Raw genomic sequence first — 20,009 nt, 5'->3', positions numbered from 1 at the left:
ATACCCCATATGTGGTAATAAACTGCTGTTTGGACCCACAGCAGGCCTCAGAAGGGAAGGAGCACCATTTGGATTTTGGATTTCTGATTTTGCTGGAATAGTTTTCAGTGCCGTGTCACGTTTGCAATGCACTGGAGGGATGAAAACCATGGAAATAGTGAACCCATTTTGGAAACTACACCCCTCAAGGAATTTTTCTAGGGGTAAAGTTAGCATTTTGACCCCACAGTTGTTTTGCTGAAGTCATTGGAATTAGTCTGTAAAGGTAAAAATCGACTTTTTTTCTGTAAGAACTTAGAAATTGTTAATTTTTAAAAGGAATAAAAGGAGAAAAAGCACCCCAACATTTGTAAAGCAATTTCTCCTGATTACGTAAATACCCCATATGTGGTAATAAACTGCTGTTTTGACCCACACCGGGGCTTAGAAGGGAAGGGGCACCATTTGGCTTTTGGAGCACAAATTTAGCTGGAATAGTTTTTGGGTGTCATGTCGAATTTGCTAAGCCCCTGAGGTACTAAAACAATGAAAACATCTCAAAAGTATCCCAATTTGGGAAACTACACCACTTAAGGAATCTATCTAGGGGTATAGTGAGCATTTAGGCCCCACACGTCTTTTGCAGAATTTATTAGAATTAGGCCGTGAAAATTAATATCAACATTATTTCCACTAAAATGTTGCATTTTTTCAATTTCACAAAGGATAAAGGAGAAAATGCACCCCAACATTTGTAAAGCAATTTCTCCCGAGTACGGCAATACCCCACATGTGGTCATAAATGTTTTTTCAATAGAAAATAAATTAACCCTTTCCGGACTGATCCATGTTTTGCTTTTTCTTTTTCGTTTTTCCTCCCCGCTTTCCGAGAGCCACAACGTCTTTATTTTTCCGTCAATAGAGCGGTGTGAGGGCTTATTTTTTGCGGGACGAGCTGTAGTTTTTATTGGTACCATTTTTTGGTACATAAGACTTTTTCAGCACTTTTTATAAAAATTTTTGGTAGAGCGAAGGTGACCAAAAAACTGCGATTTTGCCATTTAAAATTCTTTATTTTTCATGGCATTCACCGTGCGAGTTCAATAATGGTATATTGTAATAGCTTGGACTTTTACGGACGCAGCAATACCAATTTTGTGTATTTTTTTTATTTTTTTAAATTACGTTAGAGAAAAAATATGAAAAGGGTTTCTTTTTGGACTTTAAATATTAATTTAATTTTTTCCACTAATAATAACTATTTACTTTTGTTTTTACATATTTTATTAGTCCCCATAGGAGACTTGAACCAGCAATCGTTAGATCACTGGTAGAATACACTGCAATACTAATGTATTGCAGTTTATTGTGATTTTTACAGGCTCCTGTAACAGCGTGATCGCTGTTTCTGTCCGTTAGTCCCGGGTATCAGCTGTAATACATAGCTGACACCCGCAGCGTATGGCACGGACTCCGTGCGTGAGACGCTCCATATATCACCCCCCACACCACGACATGCTATTAAGTCATGGTGCGCGAAGGGTTTAATTCGCAGCCGATGGTGGAAAGTGAAAACTACAATTTTCCACTGATGTGCCATTTTAGTGCACTATATGTTGTGCCCAGTTTGTGCCACAAATAAAATATTAAAAGGGTTCTCCCGGGTATGGCGATGCCATATCGGTGGACATAAACGGCTGTTTGGGCACGCTGTAGTGCTCAGAAGGGAGGGACGCTATTTGGCTTTTGGAGCGCATATTTTGCTTGGTAGAAGCTCTGGCGTTTTGCTGGTATTTCAGTTTATAATGTGGGCGCAAATGTAGGCTGGGCAGAGTATATCAGGGCATAATAAGAGGGTATCATAATGGGGTAAATAAATAATAATCCGCAGATATGTGGCCAGTGTTGCACTTATATTATAAATGGCGCCCGATCTTATCCGCTTTTGGAATGCTCTGCACATTTTGCATCGCCATAATCTGGGAGCCGGAACTTTTTTATTTTTTCACCACCGGAGCTTCGTGAGGGCTTATTCGTTGCGGGACAATCTGTAATTTTCATTGGTACCATTTTGGGGTACATGCGATTTTGTTGATCACTTATTATTCCATTTTTCGGCAAGCAAGGTGACCAAAAACCATCAATTCTGACAAATATTTTTATTTATTTTTTACAGCGTTCATCCTGGGCTATAAATGACCGTTCTATTTTATTCTGCGGGTCGGTACGATTACGGCGATACCATATGTATCTAGGTTTTTTTATGTTTTGCAGCGTTTGCGCAATAAAATAACTTATTTAGAAAATAATTTATTTTCTGTGTCACCATATTCTGAGAGCCGTAACTTTTTTATTTTTCAGTCAAAAAAGCTGTGTAAGGGCTTGTTTTTTGCGGGACGGGTTGTAGTTTGTATCGGTTCAATTTTGGCGTACATGCGACTTTTTGATCACTTTTTATTGTATATTTTTTGAGGGGTGGTGACCAAAAAAAAGTGATTCGTTGCTTTGTTTTTCATTTATTTTTTTTGCGGTGTTCACCGTGTGGGAAAAATAATATTATAGTTTTATAGTTGGGGTCGTTACGAACGCGGTGATACCAAATATGTGTACTTTTTTTTTTACGTGTTAATTTTTTTTCCTATAATAAAAGACTTATTATAGGAAAAAAAGCAGTTCATGTTTATGTCACTTATAACTTTTATTTTTACACTTTTTTTAAAACATTTTTATTCTTTTTTTAACTTTTTTCACTTGTCCCACTAGGGGACACTTAGGCTTGCAGCTTTGATCGCTGCTGGAATACATTACACTACACACGTAGTGTAATGCATTCCAACTGTCATTGTGACGTGACAGTCACACTGACAGGAAGCCATTGTCTGGCGTCCGGTTGCCATGGGTACGATCACCAGCCCCCGTGATTTCACATGGGGGCTGCCGATCGGCGCTAAACACCTTAATTGTGGCGTTCAAATCAAACGCTGCAATTAAGGGGTTAACTGCTGAAATCAGCGGCGATAGGCCGCTGATCGGCAACCGGGAATGCAGGGTAGACGCCCTGCACAGTTAACCGCCGCTGCGGTGTAGCGCCGCGCGGCGGTTAACTGTCAAAGCACAGACGTAACTGCACGTCAAGGTGCGCGAACTTACTGCACACCTCGACGTACAGTTACGTCAAGGTGCGGGAAGGGGTTAATACTTATTAACCAATACACAGTAACATCGATACTTGAATAACACTATATCCCTAAAGATTGTAATCAGTGATAAAATAAGTATACACTCTGGGGAAAACTAACACAGACATTTAAATAAAGCAGTGAATTCTAGACTATCGTAGTCTGAATAAGATCACTGTCAAAAATAAGTACCCCTTACCACTAATCTCCGAGGTCTTCGAAACAATCCGTAGAGCCAAGATTTTCATAAAGTTCGATCTACGTGTGGCTTATAACTTGATTTGTATAGAGAGACGGTCACTACGAGTATCTCGTGATGCCCTTCGGATTATGTAATGCTCCAGCTGTGTTCCAGAAATTAGTGAACAACATATTCCGGGATCTATTTTATGTCTGTGTGGTGGTAGATCTGGACGATATCTTGATCTACTCACCTGATCTAACGACACACCGGAAGCATGTTCCCCAAGTCCTATCACGGTTAAGGGGAAACAACCTTTACGCCAAATTGGAAAAGTGCGTGTTCGGAAAGAAATCCTTGCCCTTCCAGGGGTATATCATTTCCGATCATGGACTCCAGATGGATCCAGAAAAAGTAAAGTCAGTCCTAGATTGGCCTCGTCCCCAAGGTCTCTGTGTTATACAGAGTTTCCTGGGATTTGCACATTTCTATTGTCAGTGTATCCCTCATCACTGACTGCTTCTATCTCTGCCCCCACCAAAAAGGGGGCGAACGCAAAATGTTAGACCCCTGACCAGAACCTGCATTTATTAAGCTTAAAAATTCCTTTACTTCTGCCTCTGTTCTTCAAAATCCAGATGTTTCCTGACAGTACTCATTGGAGGTTGACGCCTCTTCTATTGGTGCTGGAGCCAGTGGTGGATTAAGTAGACCATAGGCCCTGGGCTGTTACCCATAGTTGGGCCCCCCTTCTCCACCGCCGCCCTGTAACTATTGTTAACACTTCCTTTTTGTCCAGACATTAACAAATGGGTGTTACTACTCCCCTTGTCAAAAGGCTGTGTCCCCACATACTGACAGTCTCCAACCATCGCTGACAGTATCGCACCGTGTAGGGACACATTCTCCTGACAAGGGGAATAGAAACACTTATTTGTCTATCAGTCCTGGACTGCACAAAGACTTTGTGAAATACAAGGATTTCCTATAAAAAACATGTCAGTAGAGATGACAGATTGTCTATAAATCTAGTGACTCACAGGTGACGACGTAGTTTTTTTCCTCTTCTCCATCCAGTCCAGACTTCATGACGACTTTTCCCGGCCATGACCCATTTCTGCAGAATTTGCCACTCAGATGTCTTTGGCTCCTCACTTTTCCAACATTTCCATACCTATAAACAAAGATAATATTATCATGGTGCCACACACTGTGCCCCTAAATAGAATAGCACCAAACACTGCGCCCCTGAATAAAATAGTACAAACACTGTGCCCCTAAATATTATATCACCATAGACTGCGCCCCTGAATATAATTGTGTCAAACACTGTAGATAGCACCACACACAGCCCCCTGTAAATAGCGCTACACAGTCCTCCCCCTCTGTAAATAGCGTCACATAGCCCTCCCCCTCTTGTATATAGTGCTAAACAGCAATCCCCCTTAGATATAGTGATACACAGCGCTCCCTTCTATATAGTGCTATACAACAATCCCCCCTTGTATATTGTGCTACACAGCGTCTCCCCCCTTGGACCTGCAGCTCTTGTAATTGCTCAGTATAATGTCCCCCGTAGCTGCCCCCACAGTATATTGCAAACCATAGCTGCCGCCACAGTATAATACCCTTCATAGCTGCCTCTACACAGTATAATGCCTCCATAGCTGTGACACAGTATAATGCCCCCATAGCTGCGACACAGTATAATGCCCCATAGCTATGACACAGTATAATGCCCCCATAGCTGCTACACAGTATAATGCCTCCATAGCTGCTACACAGTATAATGCCCCCATAGCTGTGACACAGTATAATGCCCCCATAGCTGCTACACAGTATAATGCCTCCATAGCTGTGACACAGTATAATGTCCTCCATAGCTGCTACACAGTATAATGCCCCCATAGCTGTGACACAGTATAATGCCCCCATAGCTGCTACACAGTATAATGCCCCCATAGCCGCAACACAGTATAATGCCCCATAGATGTGACACAGTATAATGCCCCATAGATGTGACACAGTATAATGCCCCATAGATGTGACACAGTATAATGCCCCATAGATGTGACACAGTATAATGCCCCATAGATGTGACACAGTATAATGCCCCATAGATGTGACACAGTATAATGCCCCATAGATGTGACACAGTATAATGCCCCATAGCTGTGACAGTATAATGCCCCCATAGCTGTGACACAGTATAATGCCCCCATAGCTGCTACACAGTATAATGCCCCGATAGCCGCAACACAGTATAATGCCCCATAGATGTGACACAGTATAATGCCCCATAGATGTGACACAGTATAATGCCCCATAGATGTGACACAGTATAATGCCCCATAGATGTGACACAGTATAATGCCCCATAGATGTGACACAGTATAATGCCCCCTTAGGGTATGTTCACATGGCAGCGTCCGTAACGGCTGAAATTACGGGGATGTTTTCAGGAGAAAAGATCCCCGTAATTTCAGCCGTAACGGCATGTGCAGGCGCTTGAACGCCGCATCCATTACGGACAGAATTGGCGCAGCTTGTCATTGGAGTCAATGAATAACGGCTCCAATTACGCCCCAAGAAGTGACAGGTCACTTCTTTGACCCGGGCGTCTATTTACGCGCCGTCATTTGACAGCGGTGAGTAAATATACGCCTCGTGTGAACAGACAAACGTCAGCCCATTGCTTTCAATGGGCAGATGTGTGTCAACGCTTTCAAGCCACATTTTTCGGACGTAATTCGGGGCAAAAACGCCCGAATTACGTCCGTAATTAGTGTGTGTGAACATACTCTAAGGTATTTTTTTAAGCCACTCGCGATTTTCGCTGCGTTTTTCGCTGTGTGTTTTTTCCGCCCGTTTTTGGAGCTTTTTTCACTAGAGTCATTTAAAAACGGCTCCAAAAACGTCCCAAGAAGTGACCTGCACTTCTTTTTCGCGACCGTTTTTTTACGCGTAAAAAAACGCCGCGAAGAATGCTCCGTCGGAATAGAATGCCGTTTTCACATTGAAATCAATGGGCAGATATTTGGAGGCGTTCTGCTTCCGATTTTTCGGCCGTTTTTCGGGCGTGTGAACATACCCTGAGGCCGGATTCACACGAGCATGTGCCTTTTGCGCATGCAAAAAACACGGCATTTTGCGTGCGCAAAAGGCACTTAGCAGCTCCGTGTGTCATCACCATATGATGCGCGGCTGCATGCTTTTCGCGCAGCCGCCATCATTATGACACTCTGTTTGGATGTTTGTAAACAGAAAAGCACGTGCTGCTTTTCTGTTTATATTCATTATTTTACTGCTGTTGCGCGAATCACGCGCGTACCACGGAAGTGCTTCCGTGTGCTGCGAGTGATTTTCACGCACCCATTGACTTCAATGGGTGCGTGATGCGCGAAATACGCACAAAGAACGGACATGTCGTGAGTTTTACGCAGCGGACTCAAGCTGCGTAAAAATCACGGACTGTCTGAACGGCCCTATAGACTAATATAGGTCCGTGCGAGGCGCGTGAAAATCACGCGTGTTGCACGGACGTATATCACGTTCGTCTGAATAAGCCCTAAAGGAAAAGCTGTTCCCTGTGGCTTCTTCTATAAACTCTTCTCTGCAGCAGAAAGGAACTACTCCATTGGAGACCGTGAGCTTTTGGCCATCAAATTGGCCCTCGAGGAGTGGAGGCATTTATTAGAAGGTTCTGCACATCCAGTAGACATCTACACTGATCACAAGAACCTCACCTGCTTACAGTCGGCACAACGTCTTAACCCACGTCAAGCCAGGTAGTCACTTTTCTTCGCCAGATTCGATTTTCAACTTTTCCGTCCAGCCGACAAAAATTTTAAAGCAGATGCAGATCTCGTTCTTTCGAAACAGATGACCTCGATACATTCAGTATTTAATTGTGAAAAACACCAAAATTTAGCGAAAAATTGCAAAAATTAGCATTTTTCTACATTTAAATGTATCTGCTTGTAAGACAGACAGTTATACCACACAAAATTGTTGCTAATTAACATCCCCCATATGTCTACTTTAGATTGGCATCGTTTTTTGAACATCCTTTTATTTTATTTTTCTAGGATGTTACAAGGCTTAGAACTTTAGCAACAATTTCTCACATTTTCAAGAATATGTCAAAAGGCTATTTTTACAGGGGGCAGTTCAGGTGTGAAGTGTCTTTGAGGGCCTTATATATTAGAAACACCCAATAAGTCACCCCATTTTAAAAACTTCACCCCTCAAAGTATTCAAAACTGCATTTAGAAAGTTTCATAACCCTTTAGATGTTTCACAGGAATTAAAGCAAAGTATAGGTGAAATTTGCAAATTTCATTTCTTTTAGTAGAAATTCATTTTTAATCCATTTTTTTTTTGTAACACAGAAGGTTTTACCAGAGAAACGCAACTCAATATTTATTGCCCAGGTTCTGCAGATTTAGGAAATATCCCACATGTGGCCCTAGTGTGGTAAATGGCTGAAGCACCAGCCTCAGAAGCAAAGGATCACCTAGTGGATTTTGGGGCCTTCTTTTTATTAGAATATATTTTAGGCACCGTGTCAGGTTTGAAGAGCTCTTGCGGTGCCAAAACCGTGGAAATCCCCCCAAAGTGACCCCATTTTGGAAACTACACCCATTGAGGAAATTATCTAGAGGTATAGTGAGCATTTTGACCGCACAGGTTTTTGGCAGAAAATATTGGATTTAGGCCATAAAAATTAAAATCTACATTTTTTCAAAGAAATATAGGTTTAGCTAATTTTATTTTCCTTTCCGCAAGGACTAAAGGAGAAAAAGCACTACAGAATTTGTAAAGCAATTTCCCCAGAGTACGGCAATACCAAATATGTGGTAATAAACTGCTTTTTGGGCACATAGGAGGGCTCAGAAGCAAAGGAGTGCCATTTGGCTTTTGGAGTGCAGATTTTACTGGATTGGTTTCTGGCTGCTATGTCACCTTTGCAAAGCCCCTGTGAGACCAAAGCAGTGGAAACCCCCCAGAAGTGACCACATTTTGGAAACCACACCCCTCAAGGTATTCACCTAGGGGTGTAGTCAGCATGTTAACCACGCAGGTGTTTTGCAGAAATTAGTGTGCACTCGATGTTGCAGAGTGAAAATGGGATTTTTTCCATAGATATGCCAATATGTGGTGCCCATCTTGTGCCACCATAACAAGACAGCTCTCTAATTATTATGCTGTGTTTCCCGGTTTTAGAAACACCCTACATATGGCCCTAATCTTTTGCCTGGACATTTGACAGGGCTCAGGAGTGAAAGAGTACCATGTAAAATTGAGACCTAATTTGGCGATTTACAAAGTATTGGTTCACAATTACAGATGTGAAATAATAAAAGAAACCCCTGAGAAGTGACCCCATTTTGGAAACTGCACCCCTCAAGGCATTTATTAAGAGGTGTAGTGAGCATCTTTACCCCACAGGTCTTTTCCATAAATAATTGCGCTGCGGATGGTGCAAAGTACAAATTAAATTTTTTCCCTAGATATGTTATTTCAGTGGCAAATATGTCGTGCCCAACTTGTGCCACTGGAGACACACACCCCAAAAATTGTTAAAAGGGTTCTCCCGGGTATGGCAGTGCCGTATATGTGGAAGTAAACTGTTTGGGCACACTGTAGGGTTCAGAGGGGAGGGAGCACCATTTGGCTTTTGGAGCGTGAATTTGCTTGGTAGTAGATTTGTTCGGGTATTGCTGGTATTTTAGTTTATAATGTGGGGGCACATGTAAGTCGGGCAGAGTACATCAGGGGCATAGTCAGGTGGTATAATAATTGGGTTAAAAAAACCAATAAAATAATCCATAGATGTGTGTTACACTGTGCTCAATCCTTTCTGCACAGGCCGGTGTCACACTGATAAATGTCCTTCCTTATCCCCCTTTTGGTCCACACGCCGCACCTTTGCAGTGTGGGGAGTTTTGCTGGGAAGTGTTGTCCAGGTTTAATACAGGCGCCCTCGCTTCCAGCAGATATGTTTGGGCCCTACCCTTCCTGTAACCCTCGGGTCGGCACAACTGCATATTTTTTATTTCCTGACTTATGGAAGCCTTAACTAATTTTATTTTTTTGATAGACGTAGTGGTATAGGGGCTGTTTTTTTGCGGGACGAGCTGTAGTTATTATTGGTACCATTTTGTGGTACATGCGACTTTTTGATCACTTTTTATCCTATTTTTTGGGAGGGAAGGGACCAAAAAACTGCAATATCGGCAAAGTTTTTTAGGTTTTTTTTATACAACGTTCACCATGCGTTATAAACTACATGTTAACTTTATTCTGCGGGTCAGTACGATACCTAATTTATAGCACTTTTTTATGTTTTACAACGTTTTGCACAATAAAATTACTTTTGTCGCCAAGTTGTGAGAACCATAACGTTTTAATTTTTTCATCGACGGAGCTTCTTGAGGGCTTGTTTTTTCGAGATGAGATATAGTTTTTATAGGTACCCTTTTTGGATACATGGGACTTTTTGATCACTTTTTATTCCAATATTTGTAGGGCAAAGTGACCAAAAAACTGAAATTCTGGTATAGTTTATGTGTTTTTTAACGCAGTTCAGGCGGTTACGGACGCGGCAATACCAAATATGTATGGTTTATTTATTTTTTCAATAATAAAGGGCTTGATAAGGGATCAGGGCGATTGTGTTTTATTTTATTGCTTGAAACTTTTATTATATGTTTTAAAACTTTCTTTTTTAAACTTTTTTTCAAGTCCCACTAGAGGACTTGAAGGTCCAACTGTCAGATTTTTCCTAATACGTTGCACTACCTATGTAGTGCAATGTATTAGATCTGTCAGTCATTCACTGACCGCAAGCTGATTAGGCATCACCTCCCGGCGGGGTCTAATCGGCTTCCATAAAGGCAGAGCAGGAGGCCATTGTTAGGTCTCCTGTTGCCATAGCAGCAGTCGCCAGCCCTGATTGCATGGCATGGCTGGCGATCTGCTAGCAACCTATAAGATGCAGCGATCGCTTGCAAACGCTGCATCCAAGGGGTTAATGGCAGGGATCGTAGCTAGCTCCAGTTCCTGTCGTTACAGGTGGATGTCAGCTGTAACATACAGCTGACATCCACTGCTGATGACGCCGCCTCAGCTCCTTAGCCGGCGCAATCTTGACGTCGGCTACGGAAGCCTTTCAGGCTCCGCAGCCGGGCGTTTCCTGGAATGCTTCCATGCTTGCTAGGCAGACCGGGAGGCCAGTATTAGCCAATTTTATTGCTGGGGTTCCGATGAGCTGCAAACAGCTTAAATGTAGCGATCGCGTTTGAGCGCAGCATTTAAGGGGTTACTGGCGGGGATCGAAGCCAATTTCGGTTCCTGCCATTACAGCCGGATGTCAGCTGTAGGATACTGCTGACATCCGGCGATGGTGGCACCGACTCAGCTTCTGGGCTTGTGTCCACCATTTGTCGTATGGATACAGCAAAATGCGGGAAGCACTAGCTTTCCATGATGTATCCATACGACAAATGTCGGGAAGGGTTAAAGTGTTTCATAAAGATGCTAGACCAGAATGCGCCCTCCATCCCTGAAGTTCAGAATGATAGTTGTCGGATGGAAAAACATTTATTTATTTCCCCTCGCAGCATCTCCCTTTAATACCAATCCATAGTGTTCCTATTTATAATACATACTTCTTATTTGCCTCTACACCAATCCACTCCACACATGTGCAGTTCTTAATGAAGAGTATCGGCTAACCACCCCAAAGCATATTTGTAGTTGCTCCAGCAGCCCCTCACCTCCTTTATACACTGTATGGTTACAAAGTCTGTTCCTGTGTGACAGATGCCAGTCTGTTACCAATACACTAAAGGGAAGCGCTCATCGTACCCCAGTACCTACAGCATAATCAGAAACTCAGAGACAGCGTCTGACATTGTTTTTATGGCCTATTTTCCCAAAGCCTGATCTAGACAATTTTAATGTGCCTTTTAGAACAATTGGATTTAAATATTGTTTTAAAGATTACAATATTTTAAGGGATATTCTAGCTATAACATTTTATCTATACACAACATAGCTGGTAAATGTCAAATTGGTGGTGGTCTGACTGCTAAGAACCCCCACATTTCGCTAGATGGACAGGAAGATTTGTATGGCGTGTTAGACAAGCATGATTGCTACTGTTCCATACAAGGCGGTATTGTGTTAGCCCAACGAGTTTCTGTGCCTTTCAAATTCTCTTCCACCGCACCATATGACCCCGCGTTCTAGCAGTTGGTGGAGATCCCAGTGGTCAGACCCCCTCGTTTCCCATGGGCACCAAGACAACTCATTAGGCTAAGATAATTTAGACAATTCTATAAAGCAGAGGCGTAGCTAGGTTCTCCTGCACCCGGGGCAAAGATTCAGATTGGCGCCCCCCCAACTTATTTCCCGACATCTCCTTCCCCCTCGCCATGTTTACTTTTTCTACCAATCAATATAATTTAATGTTATTTCACAATTTTTTTATTGTAACTCGAGCATAAAAGCATTTCTACATTTTACAAGCGATATAGTTATATAACGTAGTTAACATAAAAATAAATTAAAAGAAAATTAATTAAAGAGGCCACAAACAGCCCCCTGTAGATAGCGCCACACACAGCCCCCCTTGTAGATAGCGCCACACACATCCACCCTTGTAAATAGTGGCACGCACAGACCCACTTGTAGATAGTGGCACACACATCCGCCTTGTAAATAGCGCCACACACCCCCCCTTGTAAATAGTGCCACACACAGCCCTTCTCTTGTAGATAGCGTCACACATCCCCCTGTTGTAGATAGCGCCACACACAGCCCCCTGTTGTAGATACCGCCACACACAGCCCCCCCTTGTAGATAGCTCCACACAGCCCCCTTGTAGATAGTGCCACACAGCCCCCCTTGTGTACAGCGCCACACAGCCCCCCTTGTATACAGCGCTACACTGCTCCCCCTTGTAAATAGCGCCACACTGCCCCCTGTAAACAGCGCCACACAGTCCCCCCTTGTAAACAGCACCACACACAGCCCCCCTTGTAAACAGCATTACACAGCCCCCCTTGTAGATAGCGCCACACAGTCCCCCCTTGTAAACAGCGCTACACACAGCCCCCCTTGTAAACAGCATTACACAGCCCCCCTTGTAGATAGCACCCCACACACACCCCCTTGTAAATAGCGCCACACTCCACCCCTTGTAAGATAGTGCCACACACAGCCCGCTGCCCCTTGTAAATAGCGCCACACTACCCCACTTGTAAATAGCGCCACATTCCCCCCTTTTAAATAGCGCCACACTACCCCCTTGTACTTAGCGCCACACTGTAAACAGAGCGGCGAGCGGTAGCCTACCGCTACCACTCTCCGTTCTGCCTGACGTGACTTACCGGAGTAGTCGAGGAGGTCATGCCGCGCAGGCAGCGGTGGAGTTACTTCTGACTTGGGTTGGTGACTGGACCAGTCCAGTCACCTGATCGGAGTATTCTGACCTCATGTGACTGACGTGAGGTCAGGTGACTGGACTGGTCCACTCCCTGGTCCACTCCCTGGCTGTCACAGACCCCAGTCAGAATGATGCTGCATGAACTCCTGGCTCTTCCTAAAGCTGCTGATAGGCGCCCTGTATGTCGAACAACTGCAGCAGCGATCAGCTGCTCTGCGGCGCCCCCCCCCCTTCCCTACCACCTAGTTGTGCCCGGGGCACATGCCCGTCTGCCCTCCCTAGCTACGTCCCTGTATAAAGAACCACTGATTGTGCTTGTATTTATTTATTTATTTACGATATGATATTTGGCATATCACACCTAATGACAAACTCAGATCTGCTGCATTGAAAACATAGCTGTAAATGATGCTTTTAGTAGAAAGAAATTAGTAGGAAAAAGATAAATACATTGAACGATTGATAAATGTTCATAGAGTTAGATTATTGATGCTCAGATTATGGTACAGAACGCAGCGATGTTACATATTAATATGTTTTCCTTATAATATCTTTACTTGCAGTCTTTCAGAATTTATAAAAACAGGAATGCGTGCAGTAGAAATTACATATGAGGCCATAAAACTATAAAGCTAAAAATATGTAGCTAGAAGTACGCGAGTGCACGGAAATATTTTTGCTGAAATTCCCTAAACATTATAATGCGCAATTTAACTTTAATAACATATTTCATTCATTTGAAGAAATAAAATCAACCACTGCACTGCTAAACAGCAGCTTGATACTTTCTTTACTCCAGGAGCAGAAGCTATAACGCTGAATAAAAGGAGATCAGATGCATTTAGATGCTCTAGGAGAACTGCCAGCAGTTTTTTCAAGCTAACAGCTCAGTTCTGAACATATCAAAAAAGCTAGTAGTCACCATTTTAAAAATTACAAAGACTGAATGATCAAAGCTCAGGATGTATCTTCAAAGACACCTGCAGAGGTAAATGAAACATTCAATAGAGTGAACAAATCATTAGAAGGAATACAGCACTTCTACTTGATCGCTCATGAACTGACTTGTCTTCTCAGGAATAGAGGAGGCTGGTTTAACGCATATTCTTTTAATATTGTGCTTCCTCCTCCGGGGGCAGATCCGGGCCGAAGCTGAAGTTCTCCAGAGACATGGGGGACTCCTGATCCCGGATCTGTGTTAGTATCCTGGGGGGATGCTCTCCCTCCGACCCGGCACTGGACTCTGGCAGGCGTGCCATGTTGGGAGAGATCTCCTCCCTCACCGTGAGCTCCCCTGACTCACGCGGTGCCTCAGAGTCCGACTCAATGTCAGGGACCGGCACCGGCGTGTCAGGGGTTTCTCCCACGTTGACCTCTATACTGGTCTCCATTCTGGTCTCAGCTGCCTCTTCCTGCTGCTTCCCCCCTCTCTGGCTTGCGTCAGCCATCGCCTGGAATCTGTCTTCATTTTTTAGCTTTTCGGTGAAGACTCCCCCTCCAGCCATTATCGTTCCCCTCCGCTCCTCCACCTCCTTCACTTCCCTTATCAGGGCACGGACCTGTGCAGCGAACTTCGCCCGCCTGCTGCCTGATGACTTGGCTGCCCTCTGCCTGGCCACGGTCAGGTCGCCGCGGATTCGCAGCAGGGACCTCCCCAGATCTTTGTACTCCTCCATGTGGGCCACCAGGCGGGAGCCAAACGTGGCGGCGTCTTCTCCTGGCCTCAGTGACCCCCACTCGGACGGGTCCCTGCAGCCTTGTTGATCCATTCCCAGTTGTCCTTCTCCTCCTCTCCTCACGGCATGCTGCGATGCCCCAACCCTGGGAGAGGACGAGGCCACGCTGTTACTGCCTCGAGATGTCCTTCTCTCCCCCAGGGCTGGCTCCACTTTCCCAGTCGGCTGGGATGTCCCTCCACCCCCCACCAGCCTTCTCCAGAGGGTGGTGGAACGGGACTCCATCTCCAGATGGAGCCCCCCCTCGGGGCACTCTGCTAGCCCAGGCAGGTGTAATAAACCTGGGCAGGTGAAAAAGGCAGAGTCCCCGGGACGGTAGTTGCTCCAAGCACAGTGCACCACACCCAAAACACTCCTCTCTCCTCAGAGATCAAGCTCGTTCTGGCACCTGTCTCAGCCTGAATCCACCGCTACTGTCTACATTGCCTCAGGTACCCTTTCAGAACCATAGACATTGCATTATACCTGTTTGGCCAGCTGCTATCCCACGACGTGGTATGGCCCAATGGGTCCACACCCCACGCCGTGACACTATGCTCAGGCCATGGACCCCATTGGTCAATTCAAGGGCCTGTCACCTTCCCAAGCAATGCAAGCGGAACTGCAGGACCTGCGAACACGACAGGATCAACTCCATGTGGCAGTAAACTCCATGGAACTACAGCTAAGGGCGCTAGCTGCTTCTTCCTCTGCTCCTGTTCCAGCCTCTCTGACTGATCCTCCTGCTACACCTCCTGTAAGCACCAGTTGTGATCCTCGGTTCTCGCTGCAACGACCGCCTCGTTTTTATGGAGACGCAAGCGCGTGCAGGGGATTTCTCAACCAGTGTCATATCCACTTCACCCTGCATGCCAGAGCATTTCCCTCAGACGGCACCAGGATCGCTTTCATTGTTTCTCTGCTTTCCGGCAAAGCCCTGGCGTGGGCGAACCCAATCTGGGAAAGACAGGGACCCGAGACTTCCAGGGGTTCCTGCGGTTATTCCGCACTGTGTTCGAGGAACCTGGATGAGTTTCGTCGGCAGCTACTTCTCTACTGAACCTTCGCCAGGAGGACACCTCCGTGCGCGAGTACACCATCCAGTTCCGGACACTGGCAGGAGAGTTGTCCTGGAACAACGAGGTGTTAGTAGCTTCCTTCTGGCATGGTCTGTCATCCGAGATCAAGGACGAACTGGCTGCTCATGATCTACCACCTACCTTGGACGACCTAATTTTACTTGCCACCCGGGTTGACATGAGGCTCAGAGAAAGATCCCAAGAGGCTCATTGAGAGAGAAGGCTTCCTAGGTTGGCTCCCAACTTCCAGCAACCCCTCTTGTCCTCATCTGTTGCTCCACCCGAGGTCCCGAAGCAAGTAGATTGGCTTAGACTATCTGTCCAGGAGAAACAGCGCAGGCGCACTTCTGGACTCTGTCTATATTGCGGCCTCGCTGGCCATGTCGTGCGTCTGTGTCCCCAGAAGCCAAAAAATTCCAACACCTAGGATTGGTTGGAGAGACAACCCTGGGCAACACAGCATTTGACAGAGAACTCTCCTCCAAACTGTCCATCCCTGTGACTATTGTCACTGGCGAGAGGTCCCATCTGGTCTCTGCCTATCTGGACTCTGACTCCGCAGCCAATTTTATATGCGGAGACCTTGTGGATCTTCTTCACTTGCCCACTACCCTTCTGGAGAAGCCGTTTATCGTTGCCTCAGTAGATGAACTGCCGTTGCCCGACCCAATATTGTCTGTGACCAAACCGCTGAGGCTTCAAGTGGGAGCCCTTCATTCTGAGCTCATCTCCCTTTTTGTCCTACCCAAGGCCGTCAACCCCATGCTACTGGGTTTGCTTTGGCTCTGTCTACACGCCCCCAACCTGGATTGGAACTCCAGAGAGGTTCTCCAGTGGAGTCCCAAGTGCCTCAACCGCTGTTTGAGGCATATCCATCCGCTTCAGCCTCCTCCGCATCAGTCATTGGCAGGGTTGCCCTCTTGCTACTCTCAGTTCTCGGATGTCTTCGACAAGAAGGAGGCAGAGACGTTGCCACCACACCGAGCGTATGATTGTCCTATTGACTTGGTCCCTGATTCGTCTCCTCCTCGCGGTAGAGTATACCCTCTCTCCTTACCTGAAACCCAGTCGATGTCTGCCTATATCAAGGGAAATTTAGAGTGGGGCTTCATACGCAAATCCTCATCCCCAACAGGGGCCGGGTTTTTCTTTGTTAAAAAGAAAGACGGATCCCTCCGACCCTGCATTGACTACCGGGGTCTCAACCAGATCACGGTAAAGAACAGATATCCATTGCCTTTAATCTCTGAACTGTTTGATCGCATACGGGGAGCAAATATTTTTTCCAAACTAGACCTGTGGGGGGCCTAAAATCTAATCCGGATTCGTCAGGGTAACAAGTGGAAGACGGCATTAAATACACGTGATGGACACTACGAATACCTGGTTATGTCCTTCGGCCTGTGTAGCGCCCCCGCGGTCTTTCAAGAGTTTGTCAATGACATCTTCCGTGATCTCCTCTATGTCTGTGTTGTGGTGTATTGTAACGTCTATGGCCTGGGGCTGTCGTTCAGACTTACCCTCTGACTGCCCAGGCCATGGACATCTGTGTTCTCGGCTTCAGCTCCCTCCAGGGAGATGCTGGCACTCACTCCCGCATCCTCGGACTGTTTCCCGCAGGGCGTGCACACCCGCGCATGCACGACCTTAAAGGGCCAGTACACGTCCAGCTGTCACCAACCAATAATTTGCCCAAATGACTGCTGGACTATAAAAAGGGGCTCTGCCCACTTGTTCCTCGCCTCAGCGTTGTTGTATACCTAAGTTTGTCTTGCAAATGGTTTCCCAGTGTTTCCTAGTTCCCAGTGTTACCTGTTCCTGCTGCCTGTACCCTGTATCCCGTGCTATCATATCTGCTGAGAAAGTCAAGTGCTAATTTTATTACATTTTTACAGATTTTATTAAGCTCTTTATATTTTACAAAGGCTACAGCTGTACCCTCAGATTTGTATTTTTTAAATGCCCTTTTTTTGTCATGTATTGCCCCTTTCACAGAAGGTGTAAGCCATGTGGGGTTTAATTTGAGTTGTTTATACTTGTTACCTATAGGAATACATTTTGCACTATAATAACTCAAAGTAGATTTGAAAATCTCCCATTTATCATTTGTTCCATTATTTGACATTAGTTCTTCCCAGTCTATATCCTGAATTTCCGCCCTCATCCTGGGGAAATTGGCTTTCTTAAAATTAAATGTTTTTGCCCTCCCAGCCTGCGTTTGTTTTTTACAGTATAGGTAAAATGTAACTATATTGTGATCACTGTTACCGAGGTTTTCATGAACATTGACATTCCCAACAAGATCTGCATTATTAGAAATGACCAGATCCAACAGAGCTTCACCTCTAGTCGGGTCTTCCACAAACTGGCCCATAAAATTTTCCTGCAACAGGTTGAGGAAATGTCTCCCCTTTGCAGTTGAAGCTGAACCATGACACCAATTAATATCCCGGAAATTAAAATCTCCCATTATCACTACAGTACCCGCCTGTGCAGCCTGCTCCATCTGTTTATATATCTGACCTTCCATCTCCTCAGTTATATTGGGGGGTCTATAGATCACACCAAAAGTAATTTTTTCAGTGTTTACCTCCCTTTCTAGTTCCACCCACAAGGTTTCAACCTCCTCACAGTATTCACCCACTATTGTCTCTTTCACACTCGCCTTCATATCACTTCTCACATACAGACATACACCACCACCTTTCCTATTTGTCCTGCCTTTCCGAAAAAGTGTAAAACCCTGTAGATTTACAGCCCAGTCATGTGAAGAGTCCAGCCATGTTTCAGCAACACCAACTATATCTATATTTTCTTCCAGTATCAAGGCCTCCAGCTCCCCCATTTTGCTTGCTAGACTTCTGGCATTTGTGAACATACACTTTAACTTGCCTGTCAGTTTTTCACTTTTATTATCATAAATGTGATTTGACATTAATTGGGCCTTTTTATTTACACTGATGTTTTGTAACGAAAGGATCTCCTTATCTTGTTGTCTAGTCCTCTCCCCAATTTATGTGCAGCTTACACCACGGCCAGTCTATGCTGCTGTGTAGCATAAGCATGTAAGAGACAATGTTACATACCTAGTCCTGATAAGGGCTCAGCTAACTTTGCTGGCCTTTACTGATGTGCCGAGTACAGGACAGCTCCAGGGCATGCCTGGGGGCCGGCCTATGGACTTGAATAGAACTCGAGAGGTGGTCGGGCAGGGAGCTACTGCGCATGCTCTAGCATGCACGTTCCCGAGATCTCGGCCACCCTCACTGCAAAATAAAGAGGTAGAACAGCGCAGGCGCGGCCACCGCTAGAGGAAAGCAGTGGTGGCCGGCTCCCTAGGCAACGAGCAATAAACAAAGAGGGGCTGTCAGTAAGATGAAGCCAGGATATCTCGCAAAGAGTACAGCATTTAAAAAAAAGAAGGTATTTACAAAAATGCCTAATTTTATGCGGTTAATCTTTATAGGTATATTTGTCAAGATGGGAACATTTAATATGAGTGCTTCCCTGACCCTTTATGGGGATGGCCTAATTCTAGTAGTTCACTTTTTGTTATGTTTATTTGGTGGCTTGAAAATATACCAAAACATGTTGTAAAATGTACCACCTGATGGTAATCCACTATCAGATCTGCCATAAAGAAAATAACACTGTCTGCAAAAAGTGCTAATTTAACCACGCTTTGTCCCACAGAAATTCCACTATATAGATCTGAAGGCCATGCTTAATATGAGAGTTAAAATTACCATACACCGCAATACATAGGTGTTGCATTGCATTGTGCAAGCGTTCAAACAATCGCTTCTTCAAGTCCTCTAAGGGTACTAAAAAAGTTTAAAAAAAATATGTTTTTGGTAATGTACAAAAAAATTAAAAAAGTACAAAAAACCTCCCATTTCCCATCTAAAGTAATATAAAAAAAATGGAAGAAATAAACATAATTGGTATCACCGCTTCGGTAAAAGTGTGAACTATTCTAATAGAGTGTTATTTAACCGACAGAGTGAATTCCGTGGAAAAAAAACCCAGAAATGCTGTTTTTTGGTCCCGATAGCTTTCTCCAAAAATTTTATGAAAAGTGATCAAAAAGTCCTATGTACCAAAAAAAGACTAAACATTTCAACTAGAGCTTGTGCTGCTAAAGACAAGCCCTGCCACCAATCCATTGACGGAAAAATGTAAACGTTTTGGCTTTACAAAATATGGCTTTGCAAAATATGACTTTACAAAACAATTTTTTTTAATAAATAGCTTTTTCTTTGTAAAAGTAGTGAAACACAAAGACACTATATAAATTTGGTATTGCCGTAATCGTATTAACCCGCAGAATAAAGTTAACATATAATTTTTACCACATGCTGAACGTTGTAAAAATGAAACATCAAAAAACAATTGAGGAATCGCTGTTATTTTCCCATTCTA

The sequence above is a fragment of the Rhinoderma darwinii genome, chromosome 1 (assembly GCF_050947455.1).
Source record: "Rhinoderma darwinii isolate aRhiDar2 chromosome 1, aRhiDar2.hap1, whole genome shotgun sequence".
Taxonomy (NCBI): domain Eukaryota; kingdom Metazoa; phylum Chordata; class Amphibia; order Anura; family Rhinodermatidae; genus Rhinoderma; species Rhinoderma darwinii.
The sequence above is the reverse complement of the archived record's forward strand: the minus strand, read 5'-3'. Positions refer to the sequence as shown.